Raw genomic sequence first — 14,433 nt, 5'->3', positions numbered from 1 at the left:
AGACAGCTAGAAGAATCATTATTAAATAAGCAAATATTTCCGCAAGAAAGAGTGTCAAGTAGAGTGATATTGATGTCACTGAAATAAAGGCTTTCAAAAAATTGTATAGATGGTAGGACTGATGGTAGCTGGTAGATGTAGATGCTATATATGGTAGAAGACTGATGGTGAGAAAATTGCGTCTGCGTAGACCGTCTATTCTAACCGTAGGATATGTGTGAAAAATTTGTTTGTCGTGTTGAAAATATTCAGCGTAACCAGGTCCTCACAGAGGATGTGTAATAGCGGGTAATAAACGAAAATGGAAGCCAATTGCAATTACAAAACTTCAGTGGGAACATTCCTAAGAAAATTCATTGAGCGATTTTGTTACTTTCCAGATGAAGAAGACTGTGAATAAAGTTAAAAAAAGTATTTTGAACCCTTTTCCAACGTTCGCTGTAAGACCTAAATTTTGATTTTACATAACTATTTCTCATTAAAAATATTTACTCAGAAATCTGCATACAGCTTTAAAACAAGAAAAACTTAAGCTCCGTACAGTGCCATCTTGTGGGACTCAAACATTGAGGACTATGGCAAAAAAAGGTATAATATTGACGAAGAAATCAGACAAAAATTAAGTAGTTCTTTTGATTTTCTAGCTTTGACCATCCTCAGAGGTCATCATCAGCATCAGCATCATCATCCACAGCCTACAAAAGCCAACTGCAGGGCGACGTCACCTATCATTGGACTTCGTCTTTTCATAGACCAATTTCAGGGTATCCCGTCAGTTATCCTAATTGTGCACCGGTTGTCGTTTAACCTCACTACATGCATTAAATATATCCTTTTCTTGTTCTTATTTGAGCTGGGACATCATCTACTTGTGTTTATTTCCTCAACCAGCAAATTTTCTTCATGTGCTAAAGTGTTACTCCTGTAATTATTCGTTCCATTTCCTCTTAAGCCGCTGTGAAATGGGTTTACAATTATTTCGTAAGGCGTCATGTTTCCAATTGGTACACTACTACCGCTGTTATGCACTGGTTGCGCATTTTTCTGTTGAGTCATAGAGGTCGCTTTCTTTTCGGTTTTTGGGATTGCTTGCGCAGTGATCTTCCGACCATACCAAATCTAAACGAGATTTCTCACTTTCGGCGGTGGTCAGCGCTAACTGTCATTCCAAAGCGCAGATATTCTTTTTTTCTACAGTTTTCTTTCGTAATTTGAAGAGGACACTCATGGCATGCTTATTCCTCCTTACTTCACAATTATTTATAATTAGTTTTAGCCAGACCACCTTGCTTTTATTTTTGATTCCTCAATATTGTTCGATTGAATAGACTCACTCATGAAGTTTATCTCGTCCCCGAAACACAAATGACTCAACTATTCCCCATTTATCCTTAATCCCAAGGATTCCCAGTCAAGTTTTATTATTACCCTGTCGAGAAATGCTGTGAATGGGTTGGCAGAGATGGTATCTCTATGTCTTACTCCATTTCGTATGGGAACTTAGTCTGTTTTCCTGTGGAGGTTAACCACGGCCGTGCTTTCCTTATATGTTTTGTTGAGGTGTTATGAGCGTTTTTTATTATCTGGTCTTTGAGTGCGTTAGTACGGTTGCGGTATTTTCGAATTAAGACAGTTTCTTCCTGGAAAAGATTTGGTGAACAATGCGAATTTTTCTAATGCTGGTTTCAAGACTTGGTAGTGTACCTTTCCTTAACCCAGTTTGCTCTGTGGGTTGTTTCGAAATCGCACGGCCACCTATGCAGCTAACTATAACTTTTGAAAACAACTTCCAATCAACTCGGAGTGGTCTAGTCGGTCGGTAATTCTTAAACGCTCCCCGAATTTTTTTCTCATGAATCATAATGATGTTGGTGTGTTCTCAGGCTACAGGCAATGTTTAAGTTTTCAAGCATTCTGAAAAGTGTGCATAAATCTTCACAGTACACTATCTCCTCGCTCTTTCAAAAGATGTACATTTCTGCCGTCGTATCCTGGAGTTTTTATTTTTTCGAGCATTTGAGAGGTTTTCCAAGTTTATCTTTAGTTTCTAGTGGGTCATCGCAACTACAGCTTGTACTCCGGTTACGTTTTCTGGTCTAGCAACGATGGCATACAGCATGGTGAGGAGTGGTTTTTACATATTAGTTATCTTCTCCGGGTTTCGCGTAATATTATCGTATTCATCTTTGAGCGCGTGCATCATGTGTTTGCCTATGGCAAGCCTTTCCTTAGTTGCTTTAAAGCTTCCACTTTTTGCTGCGTTTTCGCGATCAAAGCAACGTTACATGCACGAATTCAATTCGATTCGCAGTACATGACAGTTTCGGGTTCTTACGTATGTCAATTCGTTTTGTCGGTTCCTGGTTGTTTACTTTTCTGGGTGTTTACGTTCCCTGTATGTTGCCTGTCTACAGCTGCTGCTGACTCACTGAGTTGTAATGTTAGCTTGTCATATTGCCTGCCCAAACTGTCCTGGTTTTGCTCGGGAGGAAGCCAGAGTTTGTTTTATTTTTTTATCACTTTATTGAGTGCATAGATGTCTGCCATTGATGAATACCCTTTTCTAATCCTAGCCTGCTTTCTCAGTGTTTGGAAATTCAGGGTGCCTCTAAACGTGCTAGCTTGGACTTTCGTAATGAGCATGTAAAGAGCTTAAAGTAGACTTCTGGATCTGTAGATTGTGTAAGAACATTGGTGTCTCTCTTTTGATGAATGGTAATATTGCTAGTGTTTTTTCACGCTATGGGTGCTTGTTGGGTTCTTAAGTATTAAGAAATTGTGTCACAAGTTTTTTGAGGGATATATATCCCCCTCCTTCCAACGATCCACAATTAAGACTTCGTGTGCGTCCAACCTTTGCTCTTTTAATGTCCTTAAGAGCGTTTCGTATTTCCCCTTTAGTAGCTAAGAGGACATGGCTACTTAAGTTGGAAATTTCACCAGTTTCTTTTCATGCGAAGTAGCTGGCATACAGTCTAGTGCACAGTCTAGGGCTACGTTTAGTATCTCGTCGATGTTGTGACTAATGTCACCCTACTCGTTTTTGAGTCCATAGGTTTTGTCTTGGCGAATGACGTTATTCCTTTTTGTTCATTCAAACAGCTTTCTATTGGTATCGTTGTCTCGATCACAGCCATCTTGTGTTCCTGAATGTCATTTCTTTTCTCTTCTTATCAATTCACACACCTCTGCTGACTCAACTGAATTCATCGCTTTTAACGACATCATGTTCTCAATTTTTGTGGTTATTGGGTCTATTTTTTGTTTTCCGATTTCTTTTCTCCACTGTTTCTTCTACAGCTGCTTGAGATCCTGCGGTTGCCATTGTTATGTTGTAGTTTGGCCTCTTTATTCTATGCTGATTCTCCTTGTTTAAAAGCGCAAATTTGCATTGGATAAATATTTGGAACTGCTCCGCCTGGCTCTGGCTGACAGCATGCAGAGTGTTTTTACTTTTCACAAGCTTGTTGTTTTCTTGTGACATTCACGCCTGCCTGGATTGTAACCATCCTACGATCGCTCCTCTCAACTTTCACACCTGGGCGGCTTGAACTATACATGGGCTGTTACTTAAAATAAAGTTAAGTTTGTTTGTATTGTACCTTCAGGAGTTTCCATGTCCATATCCTATTTTTTTCTCTTCCAGAGGGATCTGTTCTTTAACCGCCGATATATCTCCCCGCAAATAACACAACCGTATCTTGTGGATTGGCTATTGTCCACTGCAAGGTTTCCCACTGACATTTCTGCCATTTGCCTCTCACAAAATTGGCGTTAATCTAACGCATCCCAAAAACCAATTGCGTTGATATCTTCTTGATTTCGTATTCCACAGTCCTCGTAAAGATTGTCTACGGCGTCGTCTTCGTAACTAGCAATTGGCGCAAAACGTTTTACTATGTTTAACCTCAATGATCGTTTAGCTCTATAACAATGGCTGTGCCCCCCCTTCAATGCAGTAAAATTCTTCAACGGTGCCTCCTATTTCTGCATAATTATAATCAAACTCCGTGGAATTTGGGTCATGGTGTCTTCTTTACCCGAAAATATATTCGCTAATCAGCCGTATGAGGCATTCTTGTGTTATAACTTAGCTTAACCTTTTGATGTCCCAACTAATGTTCAAGAGCTCTTCGTGCGTACATCTAAGCTCCCCTCGTTTGTGCATTGAGCGTTGCTGGTTTGCAGTTCCAAAGGTTGAATTTTTATATCCAGTGATTCTTAGCACCCTTCAGTGTCGATTAAGGCTAAAGAAACAACGTCTGCTATAGAGGGGTAAAGTTGAAATGGTTTAGTTACCAAAAGTTGAATTTTATACCAATCTACAAAAAAGTACCCTCCGGAATCTGACGAAGGCCTTCGACTTTCACTTCGAATGCTACAACGGTCTTCGAGTGAACTTGCAGTGATAACTATTACCTAGATAATATTCATAATTTAACCTAACAAGTGGTTTGACTTCCTACACACACCTTACACAATATGATAAATATTTATTATAGTCCTCATTATTTTCGTGTTCTGTGATCCGCTGTGATATGTGAAGTCTGTCTTCAAAGGTTTTTCTTGGGCCTCATCAAAAAGTACTCCTCTTTAAGAAATACCAGAGCCCCACACGGGGCACCTTGAGCAATCTTGGTGACGGTACTGGCGATACCGCGGACCCCGAGCCCCCAAACATAAGCTGGATCCAACCGTGGCGATGTTAGAAACCACGAACGGTGGCCGTCGGAGCCCAGGTCAAGCTCCGGCGGATGGGCTCCCTGTCTGTTTACCAGGGAGGGAGCTCCGGGACCTCTTTGGCTACCAGGGTAAGGTCAAAGAAGAAAGTACCCCAGTCTCCCTGCTTTTATAGTATGCTATATGGCATTTTCAAACTCCCCCATTGCCATCTTTACCATTTCCTGAACCGGATAATTTTTCTCGATTTCTTGAGATGGAATCGCTCAATCCAACCCACCCTCTAGCATCTCAGTCAGTCTTCTTGATCGCCAAGTATCTTGAAGCCATAGTAGGAAAATCATATAAGTGCAAAAAACAAAGGTCTGGTGAACTCCTCATCGAAATAAATGACAAGCAGCAGTCCACGATGCTTCTAGCTCAGACTAGACTGGCTGATCTAGACATCAGGGTCACATCCCATTGGAGCCTCAACAGCTCGCAGGGCGTGATATCCGAGACAGATCTCTTGAACGAAACGGATGCGGATCTCCTTCCCGGCTTGAAGGATCAGGGCGTCACTGCCGTGAGACGCATCACCATCCGCAGAGACGACAAGGAGATTCCCACCAAGCACCTCATCTTGACCCTTGACCGCGCAGTTCTCCCACAACACATAAATACAGGTTTTATCCGTTGATCCATCCGTCCCTGCATCCCGAACCCGCGGCGCTGTTTTAAGTGCCAGCGGTTCGGGCATAGAACAAACTCTTGCCGTGGCCGAACGACGTGTGCGAAATGCGAGGCGCATGATCATCCAAGCGACAATTGTCCATCCGATACCCTGTCTTGCCTGAACTGCGGCGGGCCGCATGCAGCGTACTCCCGCAAGTGTGAAAAGTTCCAACTGGAGCAAAAGATAATTAACATCAAGGTAACCGAGGACCTTACCTTCCCAGAGGCGCAAAAAAGGTTCGCCTCTTTCCCCTTGGGGAGGTACGCCGACGCGCTCGCCGGGGGGCGGAGCGGCGTCTCGTTTCCACAGGGACCCAGTTTAGCGAGTCTGACCTGGTCCCTCCGGCTTCCTCCCCCCCCCCCCCCTGGGTTGCCTCTTGCAGCCCAACCCGCCATCACGCCGCTTGCTGAGGCAGCAGCGGTTGTGGTGGCAACCACTTCCGTCGGTACCGGTGCCGCTCCCGTCTCTGTCTCCCCGTCCTCCAGTGCGTTGGAGGGTACTGAGGTGATGGACACCACGGGCCCCGCACCGGTTCCCACCGCCACCGCACCGGCCGTGCCACCTCTGGCGCCCCGGACGCCCTCGGCGGTGGCGGCTCAAACGAAGGGCTCCCGAGGGGGGGCCGAGTCCGGGGGGCCCGATCCGTCGGGCACCCCTCGGACATCCGACGACGAGATGGATGTCGGGCCGTTCCTGCCTGCAACGCAGCGCAAGGAACGCATTCCGATGCCAAAGCCTCCCGACAAGCAAAAAAAGGCGAGAGTCACAGCCCCGAAATACGACACATAAACAAACACACACACTCCAGTAGCTCTCACACTAAATAATGGGACGAGAAAACATGATTCAATGGAACTGAGAGGCCTTCTTAAAAATCTTGACGATGTATACGAACTACTGCATGCTAATCAGCCAAGTGTAATGTGGGTTCAGGAAACACATTTGAATTCCAAGCACACAAATTTCTTGAATAGTTACATGGTGTTCAGAAAGGACAGGGATGGCTGCACACACTCTTCTGGCGGTGTGGCCATAATTGCCCGGAAATCCTTAGCCTGCCACCCTGTCACTCTGAACACTGTCCTCGAGGCTGTAGCAATCCGTACGATAATATTTAATAGATTGATAACGGTATGCTCCATTTACATTCCTCCTGATTTTGCACTTCTGAGCTCTGATTTCGAGGCACTGGTTGTCCAGCTGCCCGAACCATACATACTAACAGGTGACCTTAATGCGCACAACTCTCTTTGGGGCTCCTCCAGAACGGATGCCCGAGGTCGCCTGATAGAGAAGTTTCTCACATCCTCCGGAGCATGCCTTTTAAACAAAAAAACAGCCTACATACCATAGCTGAGGACACAATACATACTCCCATCTTGACTTGGCGATTCGTTCCGCAGTTCTCTTTCCGTGTCTTGAGTGGGGTGTGGGCACAGACCCATATGCTAGTGACCATTTCCCCACTTCCCTAACGTACATAGGTAAAGTCCCATGCAGTCCATCTTCCCATAACAGGTTTAATGAATCAAAAGCAAACTGGAGCATATTCACAGAAACATCTAAACTACACCACACATCCATAAAACACCTACACGTGGAGGAAGCCGCCCAACTCGTCACGGCGCACATCCTCGACGCCGCCGAAAAGTCCATTCCCCAGGCCTCCAGTGGGTCCCGCACCCCAAGGAGGCCCTGGTGGAACGAGGACTGCAGGCGGGCGCGAGAGGCCCAAAAAAGGCATGGGGTGTCCTTCGCCGGTACCCCACGTCAGATAACCTCATTTCTTTTAAACGGGCAAAGGCTCTTGGGAAGCGAGTGCGTCGTGAGGCGAAAAGGAAGAGTTGGCGCACCTTCCACACTTCCATCAACTCATACACCGACACTCACAAAGTCCGGACACGAATACGCAAGCTAAACGGACAACAGACACACAGCCTGCCCCTGGTTAGCACAACAGGGGACGCACTCGAAGACGAGGCCAACACGCTTGCACAACACTTCGAACACGTGTCCAGCTCAGCACATTACACAAACACTTTCATGAAACACAAAACATCTGCGGAGAAGTCACTGCGTGATAGCAACAAGTCGCACACTTCTTACAATTCTCCTTTTTCATTTTAAGAGCTGAAGGCTGCTTTGACCACATGTAAACCTTCAGCTCCAGGTGCAGATAAGATTCCTTACACAATGATACAATTTTTACACTCAGACACCCATGAAACACTCCTACACCTGTACAACAAAATATGGCTTTCGGGGCACATTCCACGCTCTTGGAGGGTGGCCATTGTAGTGGCTGTCCGAAAGGAAGGGAAGGACCCTTTCTCTTCTACCAGTTATCGTCCCATTGCCCTGACAAGCTGCCTGTGTAAGCTGTTTGAGAAGATGATAAACAGGAGACTCGTGTACTTTTTAGAGTACAATGGTCTTCTCGAGAGTTGCGAGGCAGGCTTCAGGGCGGGGCGATCTACCAACGATCAACTCGTTGCATTAGAGGCGATATAAGAGATGCTTTCCTCCATAAGCAGTACTGTATGACAGTATTCTTTGATCTAGAAAAGGCGTATGATACTGCTTGGAGGTATGGTATCCTCCTCGACCTGAAGTCCTTTGGCATAACGGGTAACATGATGAACACGCTTTCTAGTTACATGTTCGAAAGGACGTTTCGCGTGCGACTTGGAACTGCACTCTCTATGGTGCATGTGCAGGAAAATGGAGTGCCACAAGGTGGAGTTTTAAGTTGCACCCTTTTTATTGTAAAAATGAATTCCCTCAGGCAGGCATTGCCCCCGTCGATTTCCTGCTCCGTTTATGTAGACGACGTACAATTATCCTTTAAGTCTTGTAACCTGTGTGTCTGCGAGCGCCAAGTCCAGCTTGGTGTTAAAAAGCTATCTGGTTGGGCAGACAGCAACGGTTTTAAATTTAATCCAGGGAAGTGCACTTGTGTCTTGTTTTCCAAGAGGCGTGGCATCCGGACGGATCCAGACATGCATCTCAATGGTGTCTCGATTCCTGTCAAGAAAGAACACAAGTTTTTAGGTATAATCTTTGACGAAAAGCTCACGTTTATCCCACACATAAAACAACTAAAAGATAAATGCTTAAAAACAATGAATATCCTGAAGGTTCTGTCGCACATTTCTTTTGGTGCTGACAAACAACTTCTTTTACGTGATTTTACCAGTTTGATAGTCTCACGACTGGACTATGGTAGCGTTGTCTATGGGTCAGCCACTAAATCATCCCTCAGAATGCTGGACCCTGTGCTTCATCTAGGGCTCCGCGTGTCGTGTGGTGCCTTTCGGACTAGTCCAGTCGAAAGTCTGTATGTAGAGTGCAACAAATGGAGCCTAGAACGTCAGCGAACCTACACAGACCTGCTTTATGCTTTTAAAATCTCATCAATGCCTCACCATTCTTTTACGTCAGTTTTTTTATGATACTTCCATATCTCAACATCTTACTAATCGCCCATCAGTCTCTCCTCCTTTCGCTTTCAGAGTAAGAGAAGAAGCGTCACAATTGATGTCATGTTCTCAGACACCATCAAAACCTCCGCTACTGAACTTATAGTACCGTGGCAGCTTCGCCCGCTATCATGTAATGTATCTTTTACAAGTGTCGAGAAAAACAGAGTGCCTAGAATCGCGATCGTGCAACATTTCTTGTCCCTGCCGCACAAATACAAGTGTGCTGAATTTTACACAGATGCTTCTAAAACTGCCACAACGGTTTCCTGTGCTGCGCATGGTGGTGGTACCTTTAATGTCTGTAGAACTATGAATAGAAATACATGTATCTTTACAGCAGAGGCCTATGGCATACTTCTTGTAGTTAAACATATTGTTCTAAGTCGAATTCCGAAATCTGTAATTTATACTGATTCTTTAAGTGTTGCGCGTACATCATCCTCACAGAAGTCTAAAAACCATGTGGTCAATGCTTTCATTAGTACTCTTATGTCTGTGCATGCGTTAAACCTTGAGGTGACCGTGTGCTGGGTGCCGGGGCACCCTGGAATTCCAGGTAATGAGACCGCAGACCGAATGGCGGCAGCTGCTGCCCTTACAACTACCGTTGACATAACAACAATACCCTACACCGACCTCAAATCACACATCAAACAACACCTTCGCACAAGATGGCAAGCGCACTGGAATCAACAGACTGACAACAAACTACACATTATAAAGCCACTCTTGGGAGCATACACCACTGATACTCACAACAGACACAACGAAGTTACCCTGGCTCGATTACGGATAGGCCACACGCATGCAACACATTCCCACCTGCTCACGGGATCTCCAAGACCCCTGTGTAGCAGGTGCGGGGAGGGCCTATCCGTAGTCCACATACCAATAACATGCAAGGCACTTCACACAACACGACACAAACACTTCAGAGAACTCTACAGACAACATATCCCACTACACCCATCGCTGTTTCTAGGTGACGATGCCAGTGTTTCTATGAAACGTGTGTTTGATTATTTGTCAGATGTTAAGTTTTTAAACCTTATCTCATATCACGCATAATCAAATCTGGCCCTATACACCAGCCATCACAATTACCTTTAATTGATTTTACAATGTCCGATTTACATGTTTTTATACCTACCTTTTTATGGTAATCACTTCGCTTCATTATATAACTTCTTTTCTGGCGCTCTTTGCCCTCGCTGGCCTTGCGCCATGAAACACCAACCATTATCAAGAAATACCAGAGGGTGTGAAGATGTGAAATTTGCGTTTTTACGTAAAATATTCCTAGCGTACCGGTTATATTTGGGCTTCCGGTGTGGAAGGCTGAAATTGCGACTCCTAACCTGCACAAAATGCTTTAAGAATAGGAGAGGTGGTCGCCGAACGAGACAGTTTTTCGGAAGATGGGACTTAGGCACATTCTCTTTCTGAAGAACGGTCACTTGCCTTTAGTTCGTCGGATTTGCCTAAGGCGCGCGTAAATGCTTTTTATTATTAACAATCGTTGTCAGCCTGAAAATTCGTCGATACACACAATGGAGAATGGTGGTGAATTCGGAGTGAACAAAAAAGGAAGCAAATACCCTGGCGTTGCCAAGTTATGCAGCTTATGAACAATAAACAAGGGTAAGAAAAATGCAAAAAAATAATTACCAGAAGATAGAGGTAAAAGAGAAGTCGTAGTAGGGAACAGCATACACATGTTTTCAACAGTTTAATCACAGAAGTACTGGTAGCGTAGCAATTTGACAGCTTAGCTTGTCTAGAAATGTTGCGTTACTACATAAAGCGATATCATCCGGCTATTTATAACACATCGCTAAAGCATTTGGAAAAAGGGAGAGTTCATTGTTAATGTAAGGCAGTTGATTCGGGCAATGGGATGATTGTGAATCAAACGGGGTGACGTTCGTGGCGGCTGTGTCAATAAAGCGTGTCTTGTTTCAGGAGGTAATAAAAAGCATGAAGAATACACAGGCGAGAGATAATGCGACGTGATTCAAGCTTGGTAATACCGAGGGTTTGTTTAGCGATGTGACACTTACATCGTTTGGGTAGTGTGACGTGATAAAACAAGCTGCGCCGTTCTAAATTTATTCGAAATCGTTAGAAAGTAATGACCGCGAAGGATTCCAAAAGGATGATGCGTATTCCAGCTTAGGGCGAACGAATATTAGGTATGCCAGCTTTTTAATATCGAATGACGCATACTGAAGATTTCGGTGCAGGAACCCAAGTGTGCTTGAAGCGTCAGAGCAGATGAATTCAATGTGTGGAACGCAGGATAAAGATGACGTTAGGCGCACATCAAGGTAATTCATCTTTGTAGCCCTATCAACCAGGGTTCATTTGATGTATATGAATGCTCGGTTATGTTGTGCTTACGAGAAAACGACATAACTTTACATTTAGCAAGGCATCAGTGCTTTAACGCACCATTAAGAAATGGAGTCGATATCGTACTGCAGGGAGCTGTTATCGATGGAGCATTGTGTATGGTTATATATGACTCAGTCGTCGGCTAATAATCTCAATTGTGTTGTAATATTAGTCGATAAATTGTTTGTGTAAATTCAAGACAGCACAGGAGACAGACATACGCCCTTTGGTATTCCATGTGTGACGCTGGAGATTGGTGTGTGAATGTTATTAGCAAGAGTTAGTTGCATGCGATTTGTTTGGAAGTGTTCCGATCGCGCAGTAAGTTGGAGAGAAAAGCGAGGCTAGAATATTTAAGCAAGAGGTGATTATGTGCGACGCGATCAAATGCCTTTGAAAAATACCAAATCTGGTGTCGACTAATATGTTAGCCTCCACGCAGTGCAAGATGTCGTCTGTAAATTCAGCCACTTGAGTGTCACATGATAATGACTTGTGGAAACCATGTTTGTGAGGGTAAAAGAAAAAAATGATTCAAAGTACTTTATAAGCTTTGATTGTGTAATGTGTTCATATAACTTGCAAGAGACACACGTAAGGGAACGGGAAGGTAGTTAAATGGTACTGCACGACTGCCAGATTTAAAGAGTGGAACAACATGGGCTATGTTTCATTCGGCAGTAACGAAGCTAAAATTAAACGATTTTGGGAATAATAAATAAAGTATTTTATTTGAAATGACTCTGGTGTTTATTATTATTCTGTTGTTGATTTGATCAACACCGGCTGAAGAAGATATTGCTGCGAACCATGAATTGGGTTCGTTTGTTTATGTTTTGCTATTGTCGCCCGGCTGCGCCCGTCTGTGTTATCTCTGTGCCAAGGTAGGCGCCTGTTCCAATCTTTCTTTCTGTGCCGCATCTGTTATCTTTTCAGATAGGGAGAGCATTCTGATCTAACGTGAACAGCATAAAATAATCTTCTCGAATCTGCAATGTTATAGATAAGAATCGACGGTTCGAGAACCACGCGTTCTGATATATAATAAGCCTGCAGAGCAGACGCCGGGGTATTTGATTCTGCGACACTCGCCGACGCACGTCACATTGTTGACTGCTGCTTCGCCACCTGCGTACTTTTTAGTTGTTAGGAGAGCACATAGGGGAGCACCAATAAACCTGTTTTCCTTGAAGACAACTGCGTCTTCTTTGACTTCGTGACAACATTTCTTGTGGCTTGGTATAGGTAAATTTACCCTCAGGGGTGATCTGAAGTACAGGGATTGTATTTAGGATAGGAGTTAACGGGGAGGCGATGATGGAAGTGCTAGTAGGCAAAAAACACGGAGCAAAATAATTATTGATGACATCAGCTCATTTTGTAGTACTTATAGGCATATCGTCGGGGCCCATAGGTGTTATAAGTTTATTGTTTTACTTATTGCTACAAATATTCCCCAATTTAGTCGGAATGTACTAAACAGTTGTCAGTAAATCGAAGGGAAAAAATTATCTTTAGCGGCACAGAACTGTTGAATATACTGTTTGGAGAGAGAGAGACAAACAAATGTTTATTTTAGCGATGAGGAAGAGGATGTTCTTAGGTCTCCACTCAGTGAGAGGCATCCTTATTCTAAGATGCCTTCGAGCTGGCTGGCCCCGGGCCCGTTCCACCAGTCGGCGCTGCTCCGAGAGCTCGGAGCTGGTCAGCTGCTCCACCCGCTGCGGATTAATAGGAATGGTATTGGGGGTAAGATTCGACTTCATTGGCACTCCCATACCACGTGTTTATGGTGCCAGCAACAGAGCAACAGTAACAGGTGGCAGGCTATTGGGTGGGGTACATAGCGTTCAGCAGAGTGTTATAGAAATACAAATTTGTTTATAGGCACCGGAAAGTGGTTTCTCCATTTTTTATTGTTGTGAATGAGGTGGCTTGAAGCGACGGCGGTCGTTTTTGTTTGGGTTGAGATATCGGTGTACGTATGGAGTAGTGGTTGCTTTGAGGTGGTTCAGTCGTTGTTTTCTCCCTCTGAGGTAATGGCCCGGTGTGTATGAGCACGGGCAGAGGCGTGTGCCGCTTCGTTACCTTCGAGGGACTGGTGGCCGTGTGACCAGATGATGTTAATTTCTGCTAGTCTTTTTAGTTGGGAAGAAGGTGAATGCTGGTTGAGAGATTCGGCCAATGAGAAAGTTTTTGAAGGGGGTCTGTGAACCGGCTATAACTGTAAGAAATTCCTCGCCTGTTTAGCAGCAAGGGTGATGGCACACTTCTCAGCAGTCTCGATGGAAGAAGTGAGAACGGCCGCTGCTGCCAGTTCTGTGCCTAGCATGCTAGCGACACAGGCTGTATGGAACATAACGGGTATCGTTGCCAGGATTCGGCAGTGTTAGCCTCATTGGTTTTTCTGTACAAGCGCTTTTTTCATGTTAAGCAGTGATTTTTGCTACCTAATAAACTATGGGTTGTTTAGAATCAGATGTTACAAAATTGTTAGATACGTATTCATTTTTCAGGTTTACCATGACAGTCTTGTATGTCTCCCAATTAGTAATAACTGAGCGGTGTAAGTACGAATTCGTAAAGTGTTGGAATAAATAATTCATTTCTTTGTTAAATGCTTTAAAGTTTGCTCTTTTATAATCAGATATAAACTTTTTAGAGGGGGACATTTTGATCCCTGGGGCTGATGTCGAAATATGAATCAGGGTACGGTCGCTTAATCGAGGAGGCTACACCTTTTGTGTTACACCTTTTACATCCACAGGATTGGATACTAAACGCAGATCAAGTATATTATTGCCCCTTGTAGTTCACGTAATGATTTGATGGAGGGTGAAGGCCAGCGCTGAATTATTGAACTGTTAGGCTTCACTAGATGGCGAACCACTTCGTGTAGTAAACAGGGGCTATGAAATGTGCAGAAAAATGTCGCCGAAGAGGAAAAGAGCAGAAATAAGAAACGTATCCTTAACAGAATCAGGCGATGATTTCAGGCTTGCACATAACTTTGGAGAGGGATTGTGGGGGAGGTAACAGATACCAAATACTGATTTGACAGTGTTGTTGGAGACAAGAACCCATGTTAGTTCTATTTTATCGTCGTGAAATATACGTGATGACCGTGTGTTTTTGATACCGATGAGCACACCCTCAGGCCTG

Source organism: Haemaphysalis longicornis, unplaced genomic scaffold (assembly GCF_048455015.1).
Source record: "Haemaphysalis longicornis isolate Haplotype H1 unplaced genomic scaffold, Haemaphysalis longicornis Haplotype H1 scaffold_11, whole genome shotgun sequence".
In the NCBI taxonomy this organism is placed as follows: domain Eukaryota; kingdom Metazoa; phylum Arthropoda; class Arachnida; order Ixodida; family Ixodidae; genus Haemaphysalis; species Haemaphysalis longicornis.
Note: the sequence above shows the minus strand (reverse complement) of the source record.